The sequence below is a fragment of the Schistocerca piceifrons genome, chromosome 1 (assembly GCF_021461385.2).
Source record: "Schistocerca piceifrons isolate TAMUIC-IGC-003096 chromosome 1, iqSchPice1.1, whole genome shotgun sequence".
Taxonomy (NCBI): domain Eukaryota; kingdom Metazoa; phylum Arthropoda; class Insecta; order Orthoptera; family Acrididae; genus Schistocerca; species Schistocerca piceifrons.
In genome coordinates, this window is record NC_060138.1 from 1,016,147,154 (window position 1) to 1,016,159,497 (window position 12,344).

The following is a 12,344-nucleotide window of genomic DNA, read 5'->3' on the forward strand; positions in this document are numbered from 1 at the left end:
GGGCGGGGCGTAAGCTTTTCCACTTCCATACGCATCCTGTTACTACATTGTGCCATTAAAGCGGAGTTACTAAATACAGTTTTCCGTAATTCCTTCACGAAAGAAGACGAATATTCCAGAATTCGAAACTAGAACAGCTGTTAGCATGAGTGACATAAAAGTAGATATCTTAGGTGTCGCGAAAGAACTTAAATCACTTATGAAAGGCAAGTATTCCGGTCCAGATTGTATACCAATCAGGTTCCTTTCAGAGTATGCAGACACAATTGCGCCTTTCTTGGCAATCATATATAACGGCTCACTTGACGAAAGGTCTGTTTCTAAGGGCTGGAAAGTAGCACAGGTCACACCAATATTCAAGAAAGTAAATAGGAAACTTCCTGACAGATTAAAACTGTGTGCCGGGCCGAGACTCGAACTCGGGGCCTTTGCCTTTCGCGGGCGAGTGCTCTACCATCTGAGCTACCGAAGCACGACTCACGCCCGGTCTCACAGCTTTACTTCTGCCAGTACCTCGTCTCCTACCTTCCAAACTTTACAGAAGCTCTCCTGCGAAGAGCACTTGCCCGCGAAAGGCAAAGGTCCCGAGTTCGAGTCTCAGCCCGGCACAGAGTTTTAATCTGCCAGGAAGTTTCATCTCAGCGCACACTCCGCTGCAGAGTGAAAATATCATTCTGGAAACATCCCCCAGGCTGTGGCTAAGCCATGTCTCCGCAATATCCTTTCTTTCAGGAGTGCTAGTTCTGCAAGGTTCGCAGGAGAGCATCTGTAAAGTTTGGAAGGTAGGAGACGAGGTACTGGCAGAAGTAAAGCTGTGAGGACGGGGCGTGAGTCGTGCTTGGGTAGCTCAGTTGGTAGAGCACTTGCCCGCGAAAGGCAAAGGTCCCGAGTTCGAGTCTCGGCCTGGCACACAGTTTTAATCTGCCAGGAAGTATCATATCAGCGCACACTCCGCTGCAGAGTGAAAATCTCATTCTGGAAGTAAATAGGAGTAACCCATTCAATTAGACCCACATCACTGACCTTAATTTGCAGTAGGATTTTGGAGCATATACTGTACTCGAACATTTTGAATCACCTTGAAGAACATGACTTACTGATACATAACTAACACGGATTCAGAAAATATCGTTCTTGTGGAACACAGCTAGACGGTAAATCATCAAGTAGAACAGAAGTGATACCTGGCGTTCCGCAAGGTAGTGTTAGGCCCTCTGCTGTTCCTGATTTACATAAATGATGTAGGTGATAATCTGAGCAGCCCCCTTTGATTTTTTTGCAGATGACGCTGTAATTTACCGTCTAGTAAAATCATCAGACGATCAATTGCAATTACAAAATGATCTAGAGAGAATTTCTGTATGGTGCAAAAATTGGTAATTGGCACTAAACAGAGAAAAGTACAAGGCCATCCACATGGGTACTAAAAGAAATCCGATAAATTTAGGGTATTCGATAAATCGCACAAATCTAAGGGCTGTTAATTCGACTAAATATTTAGGAATTACAATTACGAGCAACTTAAATTTGAAAGTCCACATAGATAACATTGTGGGGAAGGCGAAACAAAGACTGCACTTTGTTCGCAGAACATTTAGAAGATGCGACAAACCCACTAAAGAGACAGCCTACATTACACTTGTCCGTCCTCTGCTGGAATATTGTGACCGAGCGGTTCTAGGCGCTTCAGTCCGGAACCGTGCTGCTGCTACGGTCTCAGGTTAGAATCCTGCCTCGGGCATGGATGTGTGTGATGTCCTTCGTTTAGGTTTAAGTAGTTCTAAGTTCTAGGGGACTGATGACCTCAGCTGTTAAGTCCCATAGTGCTCAGAGCCATTTGAACCATTTTTGAGGACATCGAAAAAGTGCAAAGAATGGCAGCTCGTTTTGTGTTATCGCGCAATAAGGGTGAGAGTGTCACTGTATGATACGCGGGTTGGGGTGGCAGTCACTGAAACAAAGGCGATTTTCTTTGCGTCGAGATATATTTACGAAATTTCAGTCATGAACTTTCTCTTCCGAATGGGAAAATATTTTGTTGACACCCACCTACGTAGGGAGAAATGATCATCATAATAAAATAAGAGAAATCAGAGCTCGAACGGAAAGATTTAGGTGTTCCTAGAGAAGTAGTACGAAAATGGTTCGATGAGCCCTCTGCCAGGTACTTAAGTGTGAATTGCAGAGTAATCATGCAGAGGTAGATGTAGATGTACATCAATGGAACTTGAGTTCCCTGGAAATTGCTAGCGTGAAATTTTGAAGTTTTTCGGAGAACCAGAGGCTGGACTTCCAACAGTGCTCTCTGAACTTTTCAAGTGCTATTTTGTAACAGCACATTGCTCGACCTCGTTCGTGCCGATTCTGGGAGATTCTTACAGCATCTCTCGATGTGCAAGGTCGCCCTGTTCGCGTTGTGCGTGTTTTACTCGTAGTTTACTGTGACTCATTCGAAGCAGTTACTACTACTCAACACCGCTGCTCGTTTGGCGAGCTTGGTGGATGAACTGTGACCTGTGACGAGGTTTTCCCGTCGTATACAACGTGTTTTGGCACTCTGGGTTCAGAAAGCTTGACATATAACTGATACGTCTGCGTATCATTCTAAATTCGTATTATGGAAGGATTCAATCCGTTACTTTCATATATTGAACCGACATTTGATGTGAACCCGGACTTGCCTGTAGCAGAAACGATTTACCTAATCAGCGTTATCTATTTATCAATCGCATAGCAGTAAACATGGAATACAACAAAAAGTAGAAGAAAAATAGAAATGATGCATTAAAGTAGCAAACAGTTGTTATATACTAATGTCCAGTCTTCTTATCCAACCGAGGCATGATGGTGTACCCACGAAATTCGTTTGGTTCATCCTGTTAGGCTCAATTTACACTCTTCGACAATGAGGTCTGGTTCGGTGCTGCATAATCACAGTCTGCATTGGACTGATTACACCACCCCATTTGCTCAGGCGATATACCCACATTCCGTGTTCTGTTCAGATGTGATTTATGTTCTTTCAATCATGCAACTGGAGTTCTAAGTCTTTCCCAATAAGGGCCAGTAAGATGTAGCATTCGTAGCACAGGTTTCGCGCACATGGCCCCTAAGAAAACTTCACTGCGTACGAGAACTTAGAAGCATCCGGTACAATGAAGTTTGCAGCACGCCGTGGCGGTTCGTGGAAGGCTTTGGTCAGTAGAGCACGGGAAAGACAAGGTCGGGCACAGTCTTAATCTATCAAGAAGGTTCATTAAACAAACTCTCCTGCATGGTGAAACACTCATTCTGTCACTATCAAATCTCATTAATTTTCCATGTTAATGGTGGCGGAGTCCCGTGGCTGCGAATTTAATTACTTAAAGGACTGCATAAATCAGCTACTTTTTCTTTAGCCTCATTTGTGGCAAGACGGGCTGCGTCAGCATGTGAGTAAACTTTAGTGTTTGTCCTATGCATATAACGGCGGAGAAAGGAGTTACAAAATGCAGTCAATAAAAACCTCATACTGACAGAGATGTAGATGCATTACGCCAATTGAAGACGGGTGAAATCCGGAAACTTGTCCTGGCATAAATAAAGCTATACAAAAAGTGGCTGATAGCTTTATTTCTTCAAGTAATATACATTGTTCTAAAGAAGCCAAATGCACTCAGAAGAAACTCCGATCTAGTAGTTATCAGCAACACCTTTCATCCGAATGGCGGTGGAGTCCCGTCGAGGCATGGACTCTGCAGATTACCGGAAGTGTTGGAGAAACACCTTTATCCATGAGTGCTCAATCGCCGTTCTCAATTCATTCATACTGGTCGGGGCTGAAGGCAAGAAGCGTTAGAGGGCCAAGTCTCGTCGATGTGTCCCAGTCGAGTGCAACGTCATTTACGACAGAAGCCCATTGGAAGCCAGAAGCTCCCTCATGTCAGCGCATTATCCCTCAAAGCAATTCTGACAATTGGGAAGCGTTAGGATAGTGCTCCTGCCGAAAGTATAGGTTACCCCCAAGTGCGGAGTCCTACTGACAAGCAAATAGGTGAGTATCATGGGCAGTAGATCGCTGTACCGTTCGCTTATGAGACACCATGGAAACTTAACAAGGGCTCCTTTGTTCTGTGTAGAACAATCCCTGCATGAGAATATTTCCACCAGCTGTGTGAACGGTGTTCGCCGGTCGCGGTGGTCGTGCGGTTGTAGGCGCTTCAGTCCGGAACCGCGGGACTGCTACGGTCGCAGGTTCGATTCCTGCCTCGGGCATGGATGTATGTGATGTCCTTAGGTTAGTTAGGTTTAAGTAGTTCCAAGTTCTACGGGCCTGATGACCTGAGATGTTAAGTCCCATAGTGCTCAGAGCCATCTGAACCATTTTTTTTGAACGGTGTTCTGTTGACAACTGAGATACATCGCTTTATGTAGTACTACAAGCACCGTCACAATAATTCTCTAGAAGTCAGTGCAAGCGACCTTTCTCCCTTTCTCCCTTCCTCGAGCGTCAAATGACGTTCCAGCGATACTAACCTCTCGTATGACGTACGGTGAGCTCGGGTACAATGATAGGGCGGTGGCCTCTATATCTAAAAGTGAAAACATGGTCCAGGATGGTATGTCTGGTCACCTGTTGTTAGCCAGCTTTTAAATGGAGAGTGATTCTGTACACGGGGAGCCGTCCATCGTACGTAACAATCTACGACAGTCGGCTGCGACAGACGGGGGAAACTTTCTCGTGGTAGTGGTAATCTTTAACCAAACTTCAGGTAGAAGAACTAAATTAAGCTATTACATTCTCTGTTTCTTAACACTCCCCTACAGAAAAGCTGATTAGCAAAACTAATTTTAAGTCCGACAGTGATAAGAAATGTGACAATGCAAAATGAATGAAACACGCAACTGAGTTTTCTGGAGAGAAACTAGCGCATGAAACTTTGAGGCACAAGGAAACCGTCACTCTGTAGATGCGAATGCGAATGGTCGTAGGGAACTTCCAACGGACATGTTTCCCAACAATCGCGCTTTCCCTTCGGGGCTACAGGTTTTTATTACTCTGTGACATTAGGTGACATTTCTTACGTCAGATCTAAACTCTTCCAGTTGGGTAATAGTTCCTCAGCAGGTATCACATGTACTTTATGATACAAAACCAACAGAAATGTAAACAGCCGATAAGTTCAAGTATTGTCCGTGAATAGTGGATCAGCTTTCACAAAAATGTATAGAAAACATTCTTGCTAGAAAAGCCAGGTGACGCTTCAGTAGAGTTAGCCGTCTGTACAGGGCGTACCATAATCAATGGCGTAAACGCATACAATTGAAACTGCACGATACTAGAAGCAAAAAAGTCTCAGTAAACACAGAGTCGAAAATGCATACTTTAAGCGCTACGAGCAATTTTTCAACTTCGATACTGTGAAAGTTACGAGCACTTCATCTGTAGAAGAGTTGTGTTTCAAAGTAGCAAAGGTAAACAAGTGCTCATAGCTCTTAAGGACTGCATTTTAGAGCACATGTTTACTGGACCTTTTTTTTCTTGTTTTGGTCCATACTACCACTTCTCAAAATATGGAAAGCAAAGAACTTCCAGTAGAAGTGATTTGCTTCACAGTATTGAAGATGAAAAATTGCTCGTAGCTCTTAAAGTATGCATTTTCGACCCTATGTTTACTGGGACTTTTTTGCTTCTAGTATCGTGCAGTTTCAACTGTATGCGTTCACGCCATTAATTATGGCACACCCTGTATAATTGCCCTGTACGAAACGCAGTTGTCAACTGAAAGTGGGTCTTTTATGTCTTTAGGACGTTTAACCACTTACGACTACGGTAGTGTGTAAAATAGGACATTTTGTGCCTAATTTGGTATGTAACACTTTTTGGGCTCTACCTAATGTATAACCTAAAACTATGACTTCCTATTAATAAAATGTGGACTAGCAAACGTTATTTATTCACTTATTTATTCGTTTATTGTTTATTTAACCCGACCAGATTAGGGCCTTCAGGGTCCCAAATGGTTCAAATGGCTCTGAGCACAATGGGACTCAACTTCTGAGGTCATCAGTCCCCTAGAAATTAGAACTAGTTAAACCTAACTAACCTCAGGACATCACACACATCCATGCCCGAGGCAGGATTCGAACCGGCGACCGTAGCGGTCTCGCGGTTCCGGACTGCAGCGCCTAGAACCTCACGGCCACTTCGGCCGGCCCCAGTTTCTCTCTTACCAGGAGCAACACATACAAAAAATACTACATAATAACCACAATCATAATAATTTGCATTATTAATGAAAGTTATACTTTTCAATAATAATAATATTGGAACCGATAATAATAAAATAATGGAGGCATTGAGAATGATTAGTTTACCACTTTTGAAGCCTTGTTTGGTACTAGAAACGCGGAACGGACAACGAAAGAGAGGAGAGGATTGAAATTAAAGTTACTGCGGCTGCTAAGAAAGAAGTGAATTTCAATAGGGAACTCTGTAGACGAAGGGGAGGGGTAGAGGTTTGAGGATGGTGAACTGCAAGATAGACGGTAGGTCATTGGCTGTATTTTTGAGTGTGAAACGATTTTAATTTTTCTAAATTTTTGAGGAAGATTGCTCCGAAGTTGGGTTCTTGATGCCGAACATGATTTCGAGAACACGGCAGCCTTCTGTAGTGGTACAGAGAGAAGTTTACTTTGTTGAGAACGAGTATTTCTGCTGTGTTGTTCAGATAGTTGTTGAAAGTAAATAGCAAGGACTGCAATGATTAGAGGACGATGCTTTAGTAGCAGTGTAACATTCCCTCCCCCCTTGTCCCCCCTTTGGTGTTAACAACCTCCTTATACTAAGCAACGAAAATTTTAAACATCGAAAGATCATCACAGCGTCCCATACCTGAACATTTAAAATGAATAATTTTATTCACCTCCATACAATCGCATGTGCCTTTCTGCTTTATAGTGGAACCTATATTTAGATACTGGCAAATGCTGCAAATAATTGCTTTTCTATCCTATTACCTTCGATTGAGTAATAGGGTAGGAAACCGCGGCTTGCCAACTTAATGTAACGTTGCAAACGAGAGGAGCGACACACAGAAATAATTAATGTTTGCTCGTGGCATATAATGAAATGTAAAACTGCATTATAAATTAATAGATGCCCATAATGGTACATACTGCTACATTGGAAACATCAGTTTTGACAAGCTGATAAAATTAGAAACGTTTCATAACGGTTCTGTGGTGGTGGTTCTTCTGAAAAGATGTTCTTCCGCAAAGCATAGCCATTACTGACACATACACGATCTGCTCTTTGTTCGATCTCTTTAGACTATTTTTTTTTTGTAGCACGTATCGATAGTTGGGGAGGTGAGGCGCAACGAAAATATTGCACCTACCCCATTTGCTTATTCACGAAATATATCTAAGGCACGACTTTAATCACCTCCAATCAAAGTATTCTTTACACGAAGTCCTAAATTATAACAGATCTGATCAACTATGTAGTAGAGCTTTTCGCTAGTATTTCATTTTGGGATTGGACAAATCATACAAAAAATTCGTATTAGATATCATAATACCATACTCTTATTCCCGTTTCTTCCACGAGTTCATCTACCCGGAAGCTTAAGGTATTTCTTGGCCTCTTACCTTTGTTACCGAGTATCAGCTTCAGATATGTTCTAACATTAACATGTTAAATGTCATGAAGACGCTTTACGAAGCAACAGTGAATAATTCTATCATGCGCTTGTCAAATTTACAGTAGCTCTAATCCGCAGGGAAAGTTGCGTTGATTCTTCTCCGTTCTGTCACCACTTTGTCCTCTCCTACAAGAAGTCTACTATTTCTGCTTGGATATATATAGTTGTCATTCAGTTCCGCTGAATTTTAGGAATTTTGTAGGTAGCTAGAAACAAACCTCAGCCATTTTTCTCTTCTTCCATCGCGTATCTGTACCACTTTCTGCTCCAAGGTGGGACTAGCGCGATCAGGATCAGTTGGAATCGTCTTCCTGATTTACATCGTGGACTCGCTTTTTTAGCGTTTTGTCTTTCCCATCTTGACAAACTCTGGAACTCTGTCAGATTTTCTTACTCCTGAAGACCGGTTGTTACGACTGTCGCTCGCTAACGTCATTTATTGAAGATTTTGGTTCTGTGTAATAGCCTTCAGCTCGCTTCTTTGTGATATGATGCATACGCCCATCAGGTAAGTTCCTTCATGTTTTCTATTAACCACACATTACATATATCCTTCTGGAACATAAGGCATTTTCCCCACAGCTATCATGAAGTGACCAGATTGGAAAACTTTAGTCTCCTGTTCCGGCGCTGTACTTAACAATGAATATAATGCTTGTTACGATTGTAAGTACAGGGAGAAGGGAAGGAAGATGAACTAATGAAATATTCGATGCATGTAGCGTCATTTGCAATTGTGCGTCGTCTGTCGCCTGACAGAGCGTTCCTGGTGGAGTAATCCTGCACGACGGTGTCTCTTGGCAAGCTTAGCTCTGATGGAACTGAACTCCGCGAGATGCAGCTGTCTCCGTCGCATCGCCATGTTCTACAGACCGCGCCACGCATTTACGTAATCTCCAGCCATGCCTGGCATTTCGCAACAGGCATTGACCCCTCCTTTCCCCCTCCCCCTGCCCCTGCCCATATTGCTCTTTGATTAAGAATACTTTCCCCCGGGGTACGTGTACCTCTGGAAATGAGTGTGCTGTTGACCGGCATGGACCTCCTCTGGTCTTCGTGAAATGAAACTGTTCGTAGCTACTTGTGGTGCATCTGATCAGTATCGAGCAACTTGAACGCTTCGAGAACGAGCCACAACAGCTGAACACGAATTGCATTGCTTTTTAACGTTGCTTTCCAAACAAGGAAGGTTACTGGTTCTGTTTTCCAGGAAGAGAAAGTAATAGGCCTTGCCCTGCTGAAACAACCACCTCAGCTTTGACCACGAGATATTCAGGAAAATCGTGGCAAATGTAAATCGGGACGTGCGAACAGGTACTTTAACCCTCTTTCCGATCATCACTGCGTTAGCCACTGCTTCGCCTCGCTCTACGTTGCTGTCAAAATTATTAACTCGTAAAACCTCACCAAGAGAGTGATTCATTGGCCAGTAAACTGCCAGTTTTCTTGTTCTTTCTCTTACTTGGGAGACATCGTTTAGTTTTTAATGGTCACGTCGTAAAGTCACTTGAAGTCAGAAAGGAGATGATGTTACTTCAATTTGTCTCTTTTTTCTTGAGAGAGAGAGAGAGAGGGGGAGGGGGTGACTGGTGGAGTGTTGCAAAGATAGTGACTGTAGTAGGGATGTAAGCCGAGATCCACGTCGTCCTCAAAGTGCAACGGACGATGATGTGCGCGATTCGTCAGGAGAAAATAGAAAGTGAATACATGGGGGGTGTATATCCCGTGTAGCCACTGATTTTCAAACGTGAGCTCAAGACGTGGGGCTTGGATGTGTGTTACGCAACATTTGTTTTCGAACAATTATTTTCAGAGCCTTAGACTGATCTAATTAGGAGTGGAAGTTCATTTTAGGTGACCTCATTACACATACTGTAGAAAGCAAACCCTATCTTACCGTGCGAGTTTTGCGTGTATACGTGTATCGAAATACCACGTAATTACCTTGTATTTGGGTAAATGATAACTAAATTTCGTTAATGACGTGTCTTTATAAATTACTACATCATCTAATTTTATATACCACCACAGCTGGCTACCTATCAAACTTCTTTAATTACAGTTTGCACAATATTTCTCGATGATTTATCATCTTTTGAAAGCTACCACAGAAATTAATAATCACTGCGACGTACACCGTGGCTTCATTTTTTTAAGGGCTTAGGGAACAAGGGCATGGAACAACTGAACAAAACAGGCACAAAATGTGCAAACAGTTCAAGGGCTGTACGCAACAGTAAGAGCCGTGAAATAGAGGAAAGCTACGAGGTATGTCATGGTAGCCTCGCAACAAATGCTGTGCTGTGTGTCGCCGCTATTTAAGGCTGCTGTTTGTGCTTACGCACCAACTGAATAACTCACTGAAGCACTCGTGCTGTAACTTAAAAACGGTACAAATAAGTTTCAGTAAGCGAGAGGTGGTTATGAAATATCTCGACTCATTATGCGGGCCATTTTTCGATTACGGAAACGTCATGCGTGAATCTGCTTTGGTTAGGGACGTATCGCTGCAAAATTTTGTCAATATTTTAATCTGAAATCTTTCGTTAGTCTCTTTCTTTTTTAGTTTCGTCTGGTCTTAAAGAATTTCTGTGATTTTGGAATTATATAGTGCTACGTTCAGTAATCGTGCGACTGTATTTTAAGTACGTGTAATTTGTGAATCGTTACAAGCCGAGATTGGTGCCACAGAGAAATGGACAACTCTGCAACAAAGGAGTATGGTAATCAGAGAGTATAAAACTGCGTTGACCAGTACCAACTACACAAATAGTTTAAACTGCTACGAAACTCTCACGAAACTACATCCGCACCAACAAATCACTTACGCTAGACTTTCATCATTAGCTTACTTCATTGTAATCCGTTCTGTGCCTAGATTTGCGCCATTTCCGAAACGAACAGGAGTAATAGTACACTTTTTCGCAGGTACTGTTACGGTGCCGTTTCCATTGCAGGATTTCCGGTTATGTATCAGGGAGTGCGAGCGTATGATGTTGTCCTTTTAAGTTATTTTTAAGGAGGTATCTCAAACGTTCATTGTCTTTATTATGAGTACCAAAAAAGGATGTGAACTGTACTTAGTTTATTTCAGTTGACACCTGTTAACATCAGATGGATTTTTTAAATGTTTGTGAGAAAACGTACGTGATCGAACTGGCTACATCTTCAGTAGAAAGCCACCATACAAGCGTGCATTAGTGGCTTCATAGCTTTCAATATATGTATAGACCCCTTTAAAATAGAAGAAATTCCACAAACAAAAAACGAAACTGACTACAGAAACGCTCTGTACTCAAATACACAATAGAAAACTTTCTAGATGACGGAAAATGTACGAAATTGACTTTGTGGTGACTGCCTGAAGACCACAAGAAATTTGCCTGATTATTCCTATACTTTGTCTTTATTAATAAACTTTCTTTAGGTAGGTGTTGGATTGTGAGGAAGAATAATAAAAGCTTAATAAATTACTCTTCACCTGCTTTTGCAATTAAGAAATTAACCGAATTACAATTTAACCCTTAGAGTGCCGGTGGCTTATGCCTGAAACAACCAACTTCTTTTTTTTTTTTCAGGTACCATTTCCTTTAGCATGAAATCACCAGCTTGTATTCGTACACTGAGGTACTTCTACGAACGTACTGCACGTAGCAGTAGTCACAGCGTTCAAAGCAACACAGTCGACGCAGATATTGTGCTACGTGATTGTAGGGAAGTGTGACATGCGTTTTTTTTTTTAATATAACGGCCATACTGAGGAGATCATTGACAGTGAAAGTAAGTATGTCTAAAGATAGTGTAACTTAAATCTGAGTTTTTCCTACTGCTTTTGTGAGTACTTTCGAAATTAAACCACTGAGGCAGCGTGTAGTTTTGATACAAACTATTAAATTTTAAGCAAATTTTTGCTTCTAACTTAAATATATAATTCTTTAAGGTTCTTTAAGGCATTATGAATTCATGGAAGTCTCGAAATGTGGGACTGTGTCTAGGAAAAATACGAATTTGCTTTCAAATATACCAAATGAAATGATTTGAAAACTGTACGGCCCAGTCGTTCCAAAGCGCAGCCACCACCTTAAAACAGTTGACTTTACTTTTTGCCGATTTCTTCTTGTATTCGTTGCTTTCTACGATGATAAAGGTTACTTTCCCCAAAAACTGTTATATTTGTTTTCATATTGAAAGAGAAGTTTTAATCGTACTGCAAAATATCGTACATTCATTTAGGGCTTCTCTCACTGTCTATCGCTAAAGGTTTCTGCTATGGTAACCGACAGTCTTCATGAATGTAGTCAGTGAGCTTCTCCATTATGGTCTGATGAATCGAGTGTCTGGGGAAATGATTACAGTTTTTATCAGTAACAGTATTAACTTGGAGGATATTAGGTAATAATGTTGTTTCGTATAGACACAGAACAAAATCTCTGTCGAAGACTGAAGGAGGTAGGATTCGGTTGTGGCTTTGGTGAAGAGCATTAATTATATACGAAATCCATGTAAAGGAGCCTCCGCTCTCCTAGTTCAAGAGCTGAAGTATCCCACTACTGCACCGTATGAGTCGGTAATTTAGTGGGAGGTTACACCTTGTGTAATGTTCGTTACATAGTCAGAGTAATCCGAAGTCAGCGTCTTGTCTATCACTAACATTTTTAA

The 12,344-nt window shown here is 41.9% G+C and overlaps 1 protein-coding gene and 1 non-coding gene across 3 annotated transcripts in view; one reads left to right on the top strand and one right to left on the bottom strand.

The window, feature by feature from the left end:
* The window catches only part of LOC124805311 (epidermal retinol dehydrogenase 2-like), a 373,514-nt gene that overhangs the window by 133,093 nt on the left and 228,077 nt on the right, over positions 1–12,344 (bottom strand). The window lies entirely within an intron of this gene.
* Trnas-cga lies at positions 836–910 on the top strand. Its single transcript has one exon. It is a non-coding gene; the product is annotated as a tRNA-Ser (tRNA).